This window comes from Rhinoderma darwinii, chromosome 6 (genome assembly GCF_050947455.1).
Source record: "Rhinoderma darwinii isolate aRhiDar2 chromosome 6, aRhiDar2.hap1, whole genome shotgun sequence".
Classification (NCBI taxonomy): domain Eukaryota; kingdom Metazoa; phylum Chordata; class Amphibia; order Anura; family Rhinodermatidae; genus Rhinoderma; species Rhinoderma darwinii.
The window spans coordinates 25,687,618-25,706,229 of record NC_134692.1 but is presented as its reverse complement, the minus strand read 5'-3'; positions in this window follow the sequence as shown (position 1 = coordinate 25,706,229).

The window sequence follows — 18,612 nt, the reverse complement described above, 5'->3', positions numbered from 1 at the left end:
GCTCTGGTAGGCTAAGCGATTTTAGGAAATCTGCTGTAAGATGCAATGTAAAAACTTTTTTGCTTTTTTTTTTCCCAGATAACTTGATGTTTTAGTGTAAGTAGAATATAGGAAATGGGATTGGGGATTTGTCAGTGAATGTGTTATTATTTTTTTTTCCCTTTCTCACTCTTTTTGTTTCTTTATACAATTAATGATAGTGCTTTAGATAGTTGATTGTGCTCAAACCAAGCAAACAAAAAAGTGCTGTTACAGCATCATGGCAAAAAGCTAAAGGACTTTAAAAAAACAAAAAAAAAGCTGAGATATAAGTGGAATCGTCAATGCATTGGGTACTAGCTCTCTATTAGGTGAAAAAAAATAATAATAAAAAAAGAGACTTGGCACTTTTAAAGGTAACTTTACCAAAGAACAAAGAGCCAGTAACCAATCTTCCAGATTATTCTCAGCATGACATTTTTCTGTACTCTTTATTTTTGCCGGACCAGTTTGCTGTTAGGAGAATGTGCCTTTTTTTGTACATTTGCATTTTTTTTAATCGTTTTAGTAGATGTATGGACACAATATAAAAGCATGAAGGAAGACTTGGATCCAAGCAGTGCCACACTTCACGTCATCACTACAAGTATTAATTGTAAAAATAAAATAAATAAAAAAAACATGTTTTGAAACTATGAAATTTCCGATTGGCCAAATACTGCATTTTAGTTTTGTGTGTGTATATCCTATATATTATACACCATTTTAGTAACACATTAGATCAATCACTGCTTCTATTATGGCTTTTATGGTTTTATTTTAATAGCATATGTAAAGGAAAAAAATTATGTTGTCTTCCAAAACTGTGTACTTGCCTGGTCAGCAGTGTGATCAGTTATCTACCTCAAAACTTTATTTCCTTTTTTTTTATTGGGACAGGTTGCTGGCACTGCCTGTTTCCACTGACCAAATCCTCCTAGCTGGAGCTAGGCCTAAGCAGTTTTAAAGACATTTTTTGTTTTATTTTTATGATTTTCTATTACTATTTTAAGTATTTTTAGTATTAAAACTGCATGTATTTGACTTAAGCCAGTGGAGACATTTCATAGTTTCAAAAGTAATTGCTGCTCTGAGTTTAGATTTTAGTAAAAATACATATTCACAATAAGTGTATTGTGTTATTTTTTTTTTCTTAATTTTATTTTTTGCAGAGGAATAAAAAAAAAAAAAGTTGTGGTATAATTGGTTCAAAGCTCCCTGTTTTAAAATTGCTTTAATGAAACACCTTTGGTGCGTGTTTAATAATTACCAACGCTAAACCAGCCCCTTAAGCAGTAAAGAATTAACGTTCAGACATGCAGCAATTTTTCTTCTATAAAATCTTCTTCTAAATGTATTTTTTGTTTTTTGTTCATGACAATTAGATTATTGATTGCAATATTTTAAGTAGTCCCATCATACAGATCTATTACGGAGAATAAAACAGTGCTGCAGGTGTCTGAACAAGGTGCCATACTTTGTCTGGGTAAGATTTGGAACATAAAAAAAACATAACCTCTGTACATAAAAAAAAATATAAAAAATCAGTTAAACATCACATAGTAGACAGCCATTAAATTATAAAAAATTAATTTATGAAGAAAGACCTTTTGTACAGATTGAAAAAAGATTTTCATAGAGATATCTATATGATCAAGAGAGTTAATTTTTTATTTTTGTTTTACTAGTGCCACAAACTTGCCAGTGGTAACTTATTTGTCCGGTTCAAGACAACTCTGTAGTTATTGTTAAACGCCAAAATAAAATTTTTGAACTGTAATTTTGATTAGATTGTTAGCTTTTTTTTCTGTTTTTTGTTTCTTTTGAAAACTTTTGAATAAAAAAAGATCCAAAAGAAAAACTGAGTTTTTTTTGTTTATTTACAGAAATGTAAAAAAAAAATCATAAAATGTACAAAATCTGTAACTGCACAATAATTCTTTGAACATGACTTTGTGCGGAGGGGGGTGGTATTACATACATATAAAAAAATTAAGAAACAAAACATTCATCAAAGATATTAAACACTTTGTGAAGATGTTCTACAAGTATTGATTTAGTTTACACATTACTCTCTATTCATACAACTTAGACTATATAAACACCTGTATTTTGTGGTCGTCCCCTCCCTCCCCCGCACATGTATTGTATGTTTTGTTTTTATATTATATGTTGGAATTTTATGAAGAGTGCTTAAAGGGGGATGTCTGGTTGAGAAAAGCCATTTTTAAATAACCTGTTACGGAACTCTGACTTTATAAAGTCGATGTTCAAGACCATTATTTAATATCTAGAGCAGAGAGGATTCTCTCACTCTGGAGGGCCCAGTATGTCCATACACTACATGCATGGGCAGCCAATTGATATAACCCTTTCGTGACCATCCTATTTTTGGCCTTTATGACCAAAGAAGATAAGAGGGACTTATTGGCATCTAAGGGGTTAAACGGTCGGTATCTGTGGTATCTCCGATCCAGCTGTTAGAGCAGGAGCCAGGCTGTCTTTGTCCAACACCTGTGCCTTCTGACACACATCAGTGAAAAGGCGCTGCTGTGGCATAAGTACACTCATTGACAGCCGTCAAAAGAAGTATGGGCTGTAATTAAGGGGTTAAATGGGAACTGTGTAATACTTAATTTGCCCTGTAGTGGCGCTGCAGGAAAATTTAACAGTTGCTGGTTCCCGCACAGGATGAAGCTGCTCTCTAGGAGTCCCAGAAGCAAGGATACCCTGCTATCAGATAATCGTTAGTGGACCCTTCTAATAAGGGATTCCCCAAAGCGGACAACCCCTTTAACAGCACTATGCAAAAAGTTAACTTTTTGATAAACACACCGTTATTCAGTGCTTGAAGTATGAATATTTTGAGGGCTGCATTTACAGCGGGGGGCTGCACTCGTTTACATATGCTTGAACATTCAAATAGAAAACCTACATAGGACATAAGAGGAATAAAGAGAAGGTTTGGAAGCTACCCTCCTCCACTTCCTACACGTGTAAGACTACACTCAGACAAGCCTGTCCGATTTGCGCGCATAAAAAACAGCGTTTTTCCTACATTTCATGTCCGTGTGCATTGCGTATTGGCATTAGCGTGCTTTGCGTGTGGCATGCGTTTTTCACGTCCGAGCAAGCACTTTTTCTATTTATTTATTTCTCTGTTCGGCCTTTCTATGTAACTGCTGCGTGAAACTCGAACCACACACGGATGCCGTCCATGGGCTGTCTGTGGTTTTCACGCACCCATAGACTTCAATGGGCTACTAGGTACACTAATATGGGACATGCAGTGAGTTTCACGCAACGGACACTCGCTGCGTGAAAACCCATGTATGTCTGAATAGCCCCATTGAAATGAATGGGTCCGTGTGCTGTCAGTTATTTCAACACACAGCACACGGACGAGTATTACGCTCGTCTGAATGAGCCCTAAAAGTGCCGCTTACACTCTGCCGGTCAATCTGGCTAATTTTGGCTGACTAAATACAACGGTCTTCACAGCTATAAGTGCTATCTTACTTATCCAGTCTGCTGGATTGAACAAAATGATTACCAGCGTATTATCGAAGTTTCCACCACAATGACCTGGAGCTGGGCCTAGATATAAATATTCACGCTTGGGTAACGTGAGTGCACGTGTTCATAGAAAGTGTTTTTAAATTTAAAAAAACACAAAACCAATTGCTGTCCAAGGGCTTTTTTATTCAGTTACTGTAACGATGTCTACATAATTGTATGGAATGATGGGGTTCTTGTTCATAAAAGGCACATAAGTAGATAATAACCAGGTGCTGCACACTACTGAAAAAAACAACTTATGTTGCACAGGAGACCTGGCCGGGGAACCACTAAGCTCCAAAAAATGTACAATGGGCCTAACTAAAATAAGACAAAAATATCGATCCATCTTCATCCTACATTTGTCAAGCTCTGTCATCACGTGTATAACATTGGAAGAAGGAAATTATTCCCCAGTGGTTTCTCCTTCCTGTTGCAATCCAGTTTTGTTTTCGGAAAAAAATTAAAATTGGTGGAGAATTTGAAGCTGAAATCTCTTAATTTTTTTTAATTATTTGAAAGATATATGCAAACCGTCTCATGCACACACATTACGGCACGGTACAAGCTGCAAGTTATACAGAGTCATGATACCGCACTTACAAAAGTGTGTAAGTCCATACAGTACCTCCTATTCGTAGGAGTTAATATTGAGTTTTTTACGGATTCCCATATAATAAAAAGCATGGCATGTCCCCTCAGATGCTGTGTTATGGAGATATTTTTCCATAGACGCGAGTATCTCAGTAATACATTACCATACTGTGGCACACAGAGTCCCTACAAAGTTGTTGGGACTAAATGTGCCCCCATACAGGCTTCGTGCACATGGTTCTGCCATGTGCATGATCCCTGTGGCTGATAGACATGAAATACACAACCCACTGATAAAGGCTAAGCACACTTGCTTAGACATTTTCACGATCTTGCTATCTAGTTGTACTGTAACCGTGCGCTCACACATGGCGTACTTGCATTGTATTTCCACAATATATGGCAATGAGAACGATATTCTGCAACGCAGACGGATTTCTTCAGTTCTTGCATTGCACAATATTTTTCACATAGGCTTATATTGTAGTTTTCCGCAGCATATTTTTAGGCTGCGGAAATACAATGCAAGTACACCACATGTGAGCGCACCCTATTGGTGATTCATGACAGCTGGCCACTATATTATAAAATACAAGTCACACCACTGTTCATTCAGATAATATATTGGATACTGTATGTCCGAAGGTGAATAATAGTCCTTTTTGATACAAAAATTTAAGCAACTTTTATTTCTTCCGAGTGGAACCAAGGAATTTCCGGCATCTTGAATGAACCTTGTGGAACAGTCAAGCCATTAACATTATTTACCCCTCTTCTGATCCTGCACGTAGAAATGATCTGACCACTACGATGGATACATGGTGTTTTTTTTTTTTATATATATATATATAATCTACGTGCCTACAATGATCAAATGGCTAATTGGAAAGCTATTTGTATTGATTACAAACTTTATGGACTCTGTTTCACTGTAGATAATCATTTAGCTTGGAATATATACTTAAAGAGGCTCTGTCACCAGATTTTGCAACCCCTATCTCCTATTGCAGCAGATCGGCGCTGCAATGTAGATAAGAGTAACGTTTTTTGTTTTTTAAAAACGAGCATTTTTGGCCAAGTTATGACCATTTTTGTATTTATGTAAATGAGGCTTTCTAAAGTACAACTGGGCGTGTATTATGTGCGTACATCGGCACGTTTTTACTTCTTTTACTAGCTGGGCGTTGTGTATAGAAGTATCATCCACTTCTCTTCAGAACGCCCAGCTTCTGGCAGTGCAGACACAGCGTGTTCTCGAGAGATCACGCTGTGACGTCACTCACTTCCTGCCCCAGGTCCTGCATCGTGTCGGACCAGCGAGGACACATCGGCACCAGAGGCTACAGTTGATTCTGCAGCAGCATCGGCGTTTGCAGGTAAGTCTGCACTGCCAGAAGCTGGGCGTTGTGAAGAGAAGTGGATGATGCTTCTATACACAACGCCCAGCTAGTAAAAGAAGTAAAAACGCCCCGATGTACGCACATAATACACGCCCAGTTGTACTTTTACTTTAAACACGCCCAGTTGTACTTTAGAAAGCCTCATTTACATAAATATAAAAATGGTCATAACTTGGCCAAAAATGCTCGTTTAAAAAAAAAAAAAACTTTACTCTTATCTTCATTGCAGCGCCGATCTGCTGCAATAGGAGATAGGGGTTGCAAAATCTGGTGACAGAGCCTCTTTAAGTGACCAAATATTAAAAAAAAATCCATTGTAGAGTTTTGAAAAATTGCAGAAGAAAATCTCTTCCAATTTTTTGGAGTGTTTTTGAATGATCATCTTAATTAGTACAGATTGGATTATTTTTACCAGGGACGTGAATAATCAAAAAAATATTTTAAGCAAAAACACTCAATGCGCAATTTATTTAGGATAATCTACTACAAATGTTGTTCATTTTTTCAGCAAGTTAGCTGGTGTAATAATTAAAGAGGATCAAACGGTTAAAAATATAAATCTGTTTAGTACATCGGAGGCGGATGGTGTAGTAATAACACTTTTTGGACACTTGGGGGCTGCAAGAGCCTTTCTTGTCCAGACCATTAGAAGCTGACACATGACATGACAGGTGCTCCCATGAGCTGTGCTAAAAAAAAAAATACCAGTAGATTTGGGTGTCGCTTGAAGAGTTTACCCTGGTAATTTTAGAACTGAAAAAATAAAATGAAAGTATATTATGTGACCGAAAAGTGTGAGTGTAATAAAGCAAAAGATTATAGTTGGAAATAAGCAACAACAAAAAATAAATAAATCCCACCACCATTAATAGTATATGATCTGCCTCTACATACACTTTTATATTTGACTTTACTACACTGCATGTCCATAAATGCCTTATGGACATACATGATATTATTCACACTACTAATCGTATGCGTTAGTGGGTTCAACCACTTCAGCCTCACCCTTTGCTACCAGGTCTATAAGATCACGCATGCAGCAATTGCGCTGAAAATTTGATCAGTATAAGGCCCTGTTCACAGGGAGTTTTTCGATGCTGTTTTTGACGCAGAAACTGCGCCAAGAAGCTGCCAAAAACTCCTCTCATTGATTTCAATAGGAGACGGGAAAAAGAAGTGACATGCCCTTTCTTCAGGCGTTTCCGTCCCTGACCTCTCATTCACCAGAGAAAGAGGTTCTGAAAGTGTACTGCCGGCAGGTCAAAATCTGGCTCAAAATTCCTGAAGTAATTTTGAGGCAGATTTTTCCATCTGCAAATTAAAACTGTGTGAACAGGGCCTAACATGTTATTCCTTCTTTGAGCCTCCATAATGTATCTATTTGGATTAAGTAGAAGGATGGATTTAACTACATAATGTTGCCTCTATCATCACCTTTCATCCAAGACCCTCACCATTCTTTGTTTACTCCATAGCTTTTACTACAGGCAGACCCCAGGACATTTGATGTACAGTTAGGAACGGACACCAACATTATTGTGAATGCTCCACCTGTCTTACTGGAGTAGTGTTATGTAACATGAGACACATGCAGGGAACCATGATGGCACCACGTCCTTATCCCCTTGCCATTCAGGACACAGGAGTACTTGTATTTGATAACAAGTCCCTCAGTTGGCTGCAGACTTCCTCCATTACAAATGTATGCTGAGAACTTGCAACTCTGCCCTTCACCGAGACAAACAAGTCTATTTCACGTCTCTCATCTCCACACTATCTAATAATCCAAAACGCCTCTTTGATACTTTTCATTCCCTCCTTAGTCCTAAAGTGCAGATGCCAATCACAGATCTCAGTGCTGAAGACCTGGCCACTTATTTGAAGTTAAAATTGACAACATCTGGCATGATATTATCTCCCAGTCCCCTAGTAACATCGATCCCCTTCCCTTCTGCACTCCCTCTTCTTCACTTTCAGCATTTGACCCAATAACAGAAGAAGTCTTCTCTAGGCTCCTTTCTTCTTCTTCTTGTCCCACTACCTGTCCTAGTGACCCTATCCCCTCACACCTCCTCCACTCCCTCTCGCAAGCTGCCTCAGGCTATCAGCCCGCTACTACATCCACCTTGAGACTGCGTCTCCCTCTGCTTTTTAATCGTATCTCCAATAAAATTGGGAATTATACTTCCTTTTTAAATTTGACACTGCGCTGGACCATCCTCTCTTTTTTCTTGCTGTCTTTACCGCTGGCCGTCGCGGGGATCCGTGCGAAGTGTCTGGAGACGCAACTACCGGTGAGCTGGAGGTTTCCTCCCTATTTCTACCCAATTATATGCCTCTTCCCATGACATCACCCTTGCTCTAATACAAAATACCACTGATTGTCCGCTGTCTCCAACATCTTATCCTCTCTCTATCTGAAACAGAATCTTTCTAAAACTGAGCTCCTTGTGTTCCCACCATCTACTAACCTCCCTAAACCTGATGTCTCCATCTCCGTGTGTGGCACTACCATAAATCCCAGGCAGCACGACCGCTGTCCTGGAGTTATTTTTAACTCAGATCTTTACTTCTTATATTCAATCACTTTCATGCTCTTGTCAATTTCACCTCAAAAACATCTCCAGAATCCGGCCTTTTTTTACTGTGGAAACAGCCACAACTCTCCATTGTCGCTGTGATTCACTCTGGTCTTGACTACTGTAACTTATTACTAATCGGTCTTCCACTCACTAAACTCTCCCCTCTCCAATCTATCCTTAATTCAGCAGCCAGGCTCATATTTATGACCAACCGCTACACCAACGCCTCTACCCTGTGCCAGTCTGTATACCCATACCCTTCAGGATTAAATTCAAACATATTACTCTCACCCACAAAGCTCTCCCCAGTGCTGCACCTCCTTACATCTCCTCCCTCATCTCTGTCTAGCACCCTACTCGCGCTCCAAGATCTGCCAACAACTTTAGATTAAAATCCTCTATAATCCGAACCTCCCACTCCCGTCTCCACTTCTCGTGCTGCACCAGTTCTCTGGAATGCGTTACCCCAGACAATCAGGTTAATTCCCAACATCACTCCTTGCTAATACACTTCATGTCCGTCACACACAGATACTGGCTGGCGACTGGCTGATTTAGCTTTATCTGTACTATCCCATATGTATAAAAGATGGCTGGACCATTGTACTTTACAAGCTCTTTTACATTTTGTGTCTCCCTTACTTCCTCATAGATTGTAAGTTCTTGCGAGCAGGGTCCTCACTCCTCTTGTTTGAAATGTAAATTAGTTTTGGCAATATGTAATGTCTGATATTGTCTGTACAATGTACCCCCTGAATTGTTAAGTGCTGAGGAATATTTTGGCGCTATATAAATAAAGATTATTATTATTATTAGATTCAACTTTTAGATCTTTCACACGGCAGTATTTTGGTCCGTATTTTGCATCGAGATTTGTAACCCAAAATCGGGAATGGAACTAAGTAAGTATAATGGAAAGATTTGCGCCTCTTCCGTGTTTTGGACCCACTCCTGGTTTGGGCTCACAAATACTGAAGCAAAATACTGTCTCGTGAAAGACGTCTAAGTTTGTCATATATTTGAGCCAGTTCTATTCAGGAAGACTTCTCCAAAGCAGGCAGTTTCGATTAAAAATGCCTTAATCACCTAACGGTGGTCTGTGCCGATGTTCATGAGACCGCAATTTATGCATTCTCTAGAGACCACGTAATTTAATGCAAAATATATATATATATATATATATATATATATATATATATATATATATATATAAAAACAAAACATTTCTCAGAACTTGTGTAAGGGAACAATGGAGCAGTTCGTCACCGATAGGATTCCAGCTGTCTTTTCTCTGACACTGAAAATTTAAAGAATCTAAACTTATGGTGGGTGTTTTTGGCCACAGTGGATTTTGTGGAACAATTGTGCCCAATTATTTATGTGTGGATGAGACCTTAGAACAGTGGTCTCCAATTTGTGACTCTTTAACTGTTGCAGAACTACAACTCCCAATATGCCCTCAGGTCTGTATGCATAGATTCCCTGCGGCTCCTGTTTATAGTGGTACAATATAGCCCCATACACTTCTATGGGTGCCGTACAGAGTCTCGCACCTCAGAATTTCTGCAAAATGGATGTGTGCATATGCCCTTACAGCTGCCACTAAGTCTTTAAAACCATTGAAATATATTTTTAAACTCTTAAATTTAAATTTTTACACTGTGAAAAAAATCTCCTACTGCTACCAGGAAACTATCAACAAAGAGATTAGCTACTGGGTCGTAACAGTCATCTTTATTGCTTCTATTTAATTCTGTGTTTACCACCCCTTTAAAAACAGATTAAACAATAAAAGCACTTAAACTACTGGCAATCTAACAGCTATAACCTCTGATTCCTATAAAGAAGTAGCTGTGAGGCTAGGAAAGTGCAGTGCCACCTTGTCTACTGTCCGTTCCGCTCAACTTTTCTACAATGTCGCCTTGGTGAAGAGAAAAGAAAAGCTTGGAGGAGCGGTCCGGAGAAGGCGTAAAATGGTTTCCTAGCGCTGCTGACACTTTGTTCTAGTGATAATCTCTGCTGATCGGACTTTCGTGGTATATGCCACCAATCTCTATGCTGAGACAACCCTTTTAATGTGAAGGTGAACAATGCCTAAAAAAAAAGGCCACGTACAGTGATCAATGCAATAACATCTAAAATAGAAAAAAAAAACAGTTACAAGAATCAATACGAGAGCACTCCCCATTAGGAGCTTTCAATCTAAAGGATTCCGATGATCTGATGAATAATTGGTTATCATTTCTGTGTACATTAAATGTGTGGTAACCTAAATGCTTACACTAGGGGGCATGCAGATTTAAGTAATAACTCTTTAGGTCTCTGCTTTCCCTGACTCACGACTGTATTACATTGGTGAAAAAAAGCAAATTATTATCTCTTTTATAAGAGATTTGGGATTATATAACATTGTGTATGGTCATTTTACAATCTATGAGTAAATAAAAGCAACTAATTAAATAGTAAACTACACACTTATACATTTCTTATCTACATTTACAAAAGTGCATTCAATTACGAGGGTGAGTCAAAATGTATCCACACTCTGATGTAGAAATTATTTTAATCAACTTTCAGGAAAGACAAATACATCATATTTTGACAATCTCCTGCTCTTGAATACACTTTGTCCATCTGTCAACAAACTGTCGTATTCCCAAAATGTTTTAGGCTGAGCTGCGAGCCATGAAGTCATCACTGTCTTCACCTCTTCATCAGACGTGAATCTTTGTCCTCGTAGGGCTTCTTTTAAGGGACCAAACAGGTGACAGTCCCTCCAATAAAATCAGTTCACTTGCGCGCTCAATGTTGACATCAGTCGTGGACGTGGCCTGTGCGTCCGGCTCCTTCTGCAGGGCTGACACTTGTGCGACCTTCCTTGAACGTTTCTATCCATTCATACACACTTCTTCGCAACAAAACACTTTCTCCATACTGTGCACAAAGTCTTTGATAAATATCGGCACCAGACGCACCCTCATACCACTAAAAAAAAACTAATTACTGCATACTGCTCTTCTTTCATGCAAATCACAAGTGGGGCAGCCATTGTTTCTCGCATCGCAGTCACAAATAAACAGACGTAACATGTTCAAACCTGCACAGCAGTGACTGGGGAGACAGCGACCTCGTTCGGAAAGACAGTGCGGCAGAGGTTTTAATATAACCGGAGTGCGAATAATTTTTGACTCAACCTCATACAATCACACAGTTCAGATTTTGCCGCACCTAATAATATGATACATGTCTGCTTAATTCTGTTAGCTCTAGATAGAACTTTATTAGATATGATTGTAATTATTATCTATAAGGATATCCACATTGATATATACACATTATTCAGAGTTGTACTAAGGTTTACCTTCACCCGGGGCAAAGATTAAGTTCGCTGCACTAGCCCTGGCCAACACCTAGATGACATGCCCCCCCCTGTCATATTGACAGTCTCCAACCATTGCTGACAGTATCACACTGTGCAGGGACACGTCCTCCTGACAAAGGGAATGGTAACACCCATTTGTCTATCAGTGCTGGACTGCACAAAGACTTTTCGTGAAATACAAGGTTTTCCTATAATAACAGGAGAGGTGACAGATTCTCTATCAATCCAGTGACTCACAGGTGATGACTTCTCATATTCTAGTAGTTTTTCTTTTCCTCTTTTCTTCTTCATCCGGTCCAGACTTCATGGCAAATTCTCCCGGCCATGACCCATTTCTGCAGGATTTGCCACTCCGATGTCTTCGGCTCCTCACCTTTCCATCATTTCCACACCTATAACCGAAGATAATCGTGCCATCTACATTAAAGGAGGGCGGGCAAGGGAACCGACGGATCCCTTGCCTTGCCAGTGATGTCAAGTGTAGCCGCGTCCTTCGGACGCGGATACAATTTATTCCAGGGGCCATCAGTTTTGTTGCGGTTTTTGCCGTAATTCATGGCAAAACTAAGATGTGGTCTTTGGGCCGCCCATAACGGACCTTGTGGCCATCTGCCACTGGCAACAAGCCAGTCAGCATTGGCCAGGGTATTAAAATACAGGGCTTGGGCAACAAACTTCCCAGATGAAGGTAAGGCTAGCTATAAACAATAATAGTAAATCATTACCTAGACTGGGTTACAAGTCATGGACCATGTACATGCATTTTAATAAGTATTTTTAGTTTAGTTCTTGTTTTAAGTTTTAGCAGCGCTGTAGATTGTTCAACTAGTTTTACATAATGTTGTAAAATCTTTCTTTATCTCTGCAGAATCAGCTCCCTGCTATATTAGGCTCTGTTCACACTTGCATTCAAGAGTTGCCGTCAGTCTTTCCAGTAGTTTTGACGGCAAGCATAGTATAATCTGTAGTTTTATTCATGCTGTTAAAAATACTGGTTACACTGACTCTATTTAAAGTCCAGAGGAAAATGGATCTGGCGCAGTTGTCGTGACTCTATTATAAACAGAAGCCATGATGCTAGTGTAAACAGAGTTATAGACCAAAGTTGACCACTATCTGAGCACATACAGTTACATGCACTATTCTTTGCTTAAGTATTGTAATGTCAAGATAGGGAGACAGACAGGTGAGCCCTAATCTACACGCCACTCAGTCCCTGCCTACTTGCACAGCCCGTCATAGGCGACGGCGTACAACTGGGCGATGGTCCCTACGCTCAATATGTGCACAACAGACAAACAAGTCAAGGGTACACAAAAGCAAGGGAAGTGGGGCAGTTGCCCACGGCAACACCGTGGGCAACAGAGTAGTGGACGAGTCGAGTCAAACCAGGAGTGTACGTAGTAACAAATGCAGAGCAGGAGAATAGTCAGTCAAGCCAGGGTCAATATGAAGCAGAGGTCAATGGTAACAGCAGGAACAGCAGAGCCAGGAAGCAAGAGAATCACAGGCAAAGGACAAGCAGCAAATGAAGGTATAAGTAGACCAAGAGCGGGAGCTAGAACCGTCCGGCCAGGCTGCGATAGGCTCTCCCACTCCTCATAATAAACCAGAGAAAAAGAGTCCGTATATATCCACATATGAAGAAATTACACATCTTTATTGATAATAAATACACAGAATTACAAAAAACAGAGAATCTAAAAATGAATCCTTGACTAAGTCACAAATACCAATATTAAACGGAATGTTAAGTCATATCAGAGTATACAATTTAAATTGATAATCGATTTTACTCCTACACAGGGTACATCAATAAAAAATAAATAATGAGATGCAAATACAAAGAGTACAGCAGACCAGACCGTTAGACCGTTTGCATAAGGAAACTAGTGTTCCTAGAAAAATAGCAAGTGTCCCTATGAATCCAGTGCATGCACTTACCCATATTGAGGAGAATCGTGTGACCCAGAGTGTAGCTTATAAGCGTTTCGCTTATAGCTTTCTCAAGGGGTGCCGATACTATAGTTGTTTACCCCTTGAGAAAGCTATAAGCGAAACGCGCGTCGGGGCGCACTTCTACACTCTGGGTCACACGATTATTTTTCTAAACTTCAAAACCGCGTGTCATAAGCATGGCATATGCGTGAAAATCACGCAGCCAACACTGATGACACACGGAAGTGCAACGCGTGCGAAACGCACACGCTCGTGTGAATCCGGCTTAAAGCACATGATAAATTGGGCTCACATCATGTACTCCACTTTCTTGACTGCTCTCGGTTCATGAATTAAAGCCAGTATGAATATAATGTTATGCCATTTCATTAGACTTCCTAAAATGAATGTGGCTCCCCCTTTATTTTTTTTTATTTTTTTAGTATACTGAGCTTAAACAACATGCCTTGAATAAAGCCGACCATACATACAAGATAACTGGCAGCCGAACGCTTGTTCAGCCAACATCTGTTAATTCCGACTCCCTTCAGACAAGTCTGGCAGCAACTTGTCTTCCGCAGAAAAGATCAGGCATGTTGAAGTCCAACATTCCCAGTCCCTAAATGTCGGGAGACAGTCAGAAGGTCCCCATACACATGAGATTGTCTGCCAATCCCGCTGACATTTATCGCCATAAATATTTATAATAATATGTATTACACCCTGAGCAGACATAGAACTCCATACTGATGGTATTGTATAAACCACAGACACGATAAAACATTTTATTACAATATGTACAGATATTGAACACTGCACCCTTAACATGACCAACGTACATCATCCTCACCATCAAAATATTTTACGTTCTTCCACATGTTACATCTACATACAGCATTGTCTATCACAATGATTTATTAACCGTCATAAAGACAGAACACTGCAACATCCCAGTGTCCTCTGACTAAAAAACTGGGAATATCATCAAGCAGGAAACCATTGTGAACAGAACAGGGACAGAGCCGGGTACACCGGTACATGGTATGAGCATAGGAGTGCCCAGGTCATTTAAAGATGGACTAGTTCATGACAAGTGTTAGTTGAAAGACGTTTTTTAAACACAAAATCCTTGTCAAGAGAGGTGGTGGGTCTCCAAACTAATGTAACTTCTGTAACCCTTATTGCTACACGACTGCATTATAAGCTTTTGAAATATGTCTACAGCCAAAACTAAAAACTATGTGCAGTTTTTGTGTCACTTTAATTTATGGAACAGGAAGTAGCTGTCTGACAGCTAATGTCAGCCATGTTACATTTCTGGTAACTGGTCACCCATCTTTTCAACTGTCAAGCTTAGTGAGGGAGCGCACTCCCTCCTCTTCCTCTCACTGTACAGAGATATGCTTCTATAGTGTGTATCAGTGAGAGAGGAAGTAGTTAGCTTCTCTTATTTTGGTTTCACTCTAAATCAATAGGGCTGGCAGCCTATGACAAAGTACATTAGAGGGAAACTCCAACCAAGCATAATAAAGTTTGAAACGTGTTCCATTTAGAAATTTCATGTGTCAGTCTTTTACCTGTTCCTTTTTTATTTTTTGTGCTACTTCCATCACTAAATAGTGACATTGGGGCCGTTGCATAGCTACAGTGTGAATCAGACTTAGTTTATATTCTTTTTCTACTTGAGTCAATGGGAATAATCCGGTGTAACTTATACAGGCACTAGAACTTCCTGTGTCATGAAATTGCATAGACTGTTACACACAGGCTCTCCACATGGGGCACACAATTCCTGTCACTGAGGAGGATTATACTGACACCGGTCACACAGTTATAATGAAGAAGATCACAGTTCAGCCTCCTGACTGTTATACTTATATCCTCAGCTTATATAGGCGAATATTGAGGTAAGGATAATCGCACTGTCCTCCCAGCAGGCAGAGTTGGTATTGGCTCTAGCTGCTCATGCTATGGTGTGCTTGTCACATAGGGTTCGTGAACCCACTGGGCAGTACCGCCTTGGCGGTATGGCAGCTGGCCCACAGGGCGCAGGTCACAGTCTATAGTTCGTATTGGGTACCTGTGGCAGCTCGGACAGTAGCAAGAAACTGAGGAGGTTCTCATCTCCTTGTGTCCGCCTTCCGTTTCATGCGGTCGACCACCAGCAGGTTGGAGGATCGAGTCTGCTGCCCGATCTGCAGAAAGTCCCTAAAAGCCGTGTCAGCAGCTGGTACCTCGGACGTATCAGGCACGGGGAGAGGAATTTGTGGGTGTTGGCCATAGACAATATAGAACGGTGTCTTTGTGTGGACTCGCTAGTGTGATTATTGCAAGAGAATTCAGCTCACGGGAGCAACTGCACCCAGTCATCATGCTGCTTGGAGATGAAGTGGTGTAACTAGTTTTCCAAGATCTGATTGATCCTCTCGAACTGACCATTGGACTGAGGATGGTAGGCCGAGGAAAAGTCCAACTTTGCACCTAGGAGTCCGCAGAGGGCTCTCCAGAACTTCGAGGTGAACTGAACCCCCCGATCAGACACAATATGCTGCGGCAAGCCGTGCAGGTGGAAGATGTGTTGGATGAACAGCTTGGCCAGTAAGAAGAGAGATGATGAAAGCGACCCTTGCGCCATCAGACGAAAATGCCCTTGAATACAGGCTGAAGTGGATCTGGCACTGGTTAAAAAATCCACGACAGGTACCTGCGTCTCCGTCATAGCGGTCAGGAAGTGGCAAAGAAAAATGGGGATCAACACTGCCAGGAACTTTGTGCATGGCTGCGGGTTCAGGATGCATAGGTCGTCCGTTTCAATTATCGTATCAGATATACCTTATTGTTCTTCTTGTACTTATTGTGGAACCTTATATTGGCCTGAGAGCCGATGTGTGTGCTGCAGATGTTTGCACTATCGTGTTTTGTTTTTGTGGACCCGGCTGAGGTGAGTGGAAGTGAGCGCTGGCGTCTCCTGAGGAGGAGACTGGGGCCAGCACTCGCAGACCCATGGCTGCGTCCGTCAGGAGGAGAGTGACAGTGCTGAGGCATCATGGGATTGCACAGAGGTAGAGAAAGCAGCGTGAAATCTAAAATTCAAGGATCATGATTTGAAGCAGACAGATGGCCGGACTGCAGAGCAGTGACTACCATATACATAAAAGAAGTCCAGAGCTGAAGCGGTACAGAGATGGAAAGTTGTGTGTCTGCTGGATGTCTTCTGGGATTTTTCATTGTGCCCCAAAAAGTTATCTGCCCTTAATAATTTTTGTGGAGCTAGTAGCGTAGCCTCACTATAGCGGTTAGCCGCCAAGCTTACAGCGCCATCCACGCAGCATAAAGCATTGACGAAAGTGCCTGAGGAAGGTCATGGTATTGACCGAAACGTCGCACTGTCACTGGCTATAAATAAATTATTTGTTTGGATAAATAACTCCATATTGGTGTGCATAGTACCTTTTCTCTATTAGGGTATGTTCACACGCAGTGACCAAAAACGTCTGAAAATACGGTTTTTCAGACGTTTTTGTAGCAACTATCGTTTTTCATGGCGTATTTTACGGACGTTTTTCAATGGAGTCAATGAAAAACGGCTCCAAAAACATCCCAAGAAGTGACATGCACTTCTTTTTCGCGGGCGTCTTTTTATGCGCTGTATTTTGACCGACGTGGGAACAGAACACCGTAAATCCCATTGCAAGCAAAGGGCAGATGTTTGTAGGCGTATTAGGGGCATTTTTTTCAGGCGTAATTTGAGGCGTAAAACACCCGAATTACGTCTTAAAACACTGCGTGTGAACATACCCTAAAAGGGTATGTTCACACGCACTAATTATGGACGTAATTCGTGCGTTTTTGCCCCGAATTACGTCCGAAAATAGCGCCTCAATAGCGTTGACAAACATCTGCCCATTGAAAGCAATGGGCAGACGTTTGTATGTTCACACGAGGCGTATATTTACACGCCGCTGTCAAATGACGGCGCGTAAATAGACACCCGCGTCAAAGAAGTGACCTGTCACTTCTTTGGCCATAATTGGAGCCGTTATTCATTGACTCCAATGAATAGCAGCGCCAATTACGTCCGTAATGGACGCGGCGTTCAAGCGCCTGCACATGCCGTTACGGCTGAAATTACGGGGATGTTTTCAGGCGGAAACATCCCCGTAATTTCACCCGTTACGGACGCTGTCGTGTGAACAAACCCTAACACTGTCCATCCTGAGCACCTACTTCATGAAAGGAATTAGAAATATTTCTATCTTTTTTGGGGGGGAGTTCACAGATCAGCCTCAAGACCTTGAACAAGAGAATCTCGTATTTAATTAAAGTATTATTTCTTTTTTTTTTTCCATAAACTGGATAATATAAAACCATTTTTCATTATGATAAAGATATTCTCAGATGTTCATCCCATTCACGTTGTCACTGGAGACCGCAGCTAATATCCTATTGTGCTTATGGTAAAGTTATAATGTCATATTGTACTTTGATGTTTGTCCTATATCCGACCTATACATAAGTTCACACCAGAGGATTTGCCCAGACATGAGGGGTATTTCTGTCACTTTTGTTCAGCTGTTCTCATTTCCATTTGAAGTGTCCACGACCATCTGAAACAATTTACATTAATCATGTTTTGTACAAGAGCTGCTGAATAAGTTTACATTATATAGCACCACATATGTTAGCCCTACACCCTCATATGAAATATGTATCTATGACAGTTGGAAAAACAATAAGGCCTCATGCACATGGCCCTGCATTACGGTCCACATACTAACCGCAATTGGACACCTTCTATTATATGGACCAATGCACACGAGTCACACGAACTTGGTTTCCAGTTGGCCAGTAGCTTGGACCTCAAAAAAATAGAAAAAGTCATTTTACAGGCCGCGTTTGGGGTCAAGTCTACTTCGCGTCAATGCACATCTTGTATGTGCAAGGTCCGCCGTGTGCATGGGGCCTACGTGTTCCTGAGTTCTAAAACTTTCCGAGTTCAATTTCAAGCAAATAATCATCCACATGTACTAAATGTTGGGCTCCATTCACACTTGCGTCATGATTTCTATATATAACAAAACTATGATAGCTATGCAAGATTCGTGTACAAACAGATACCGACATATCTTGACGGACT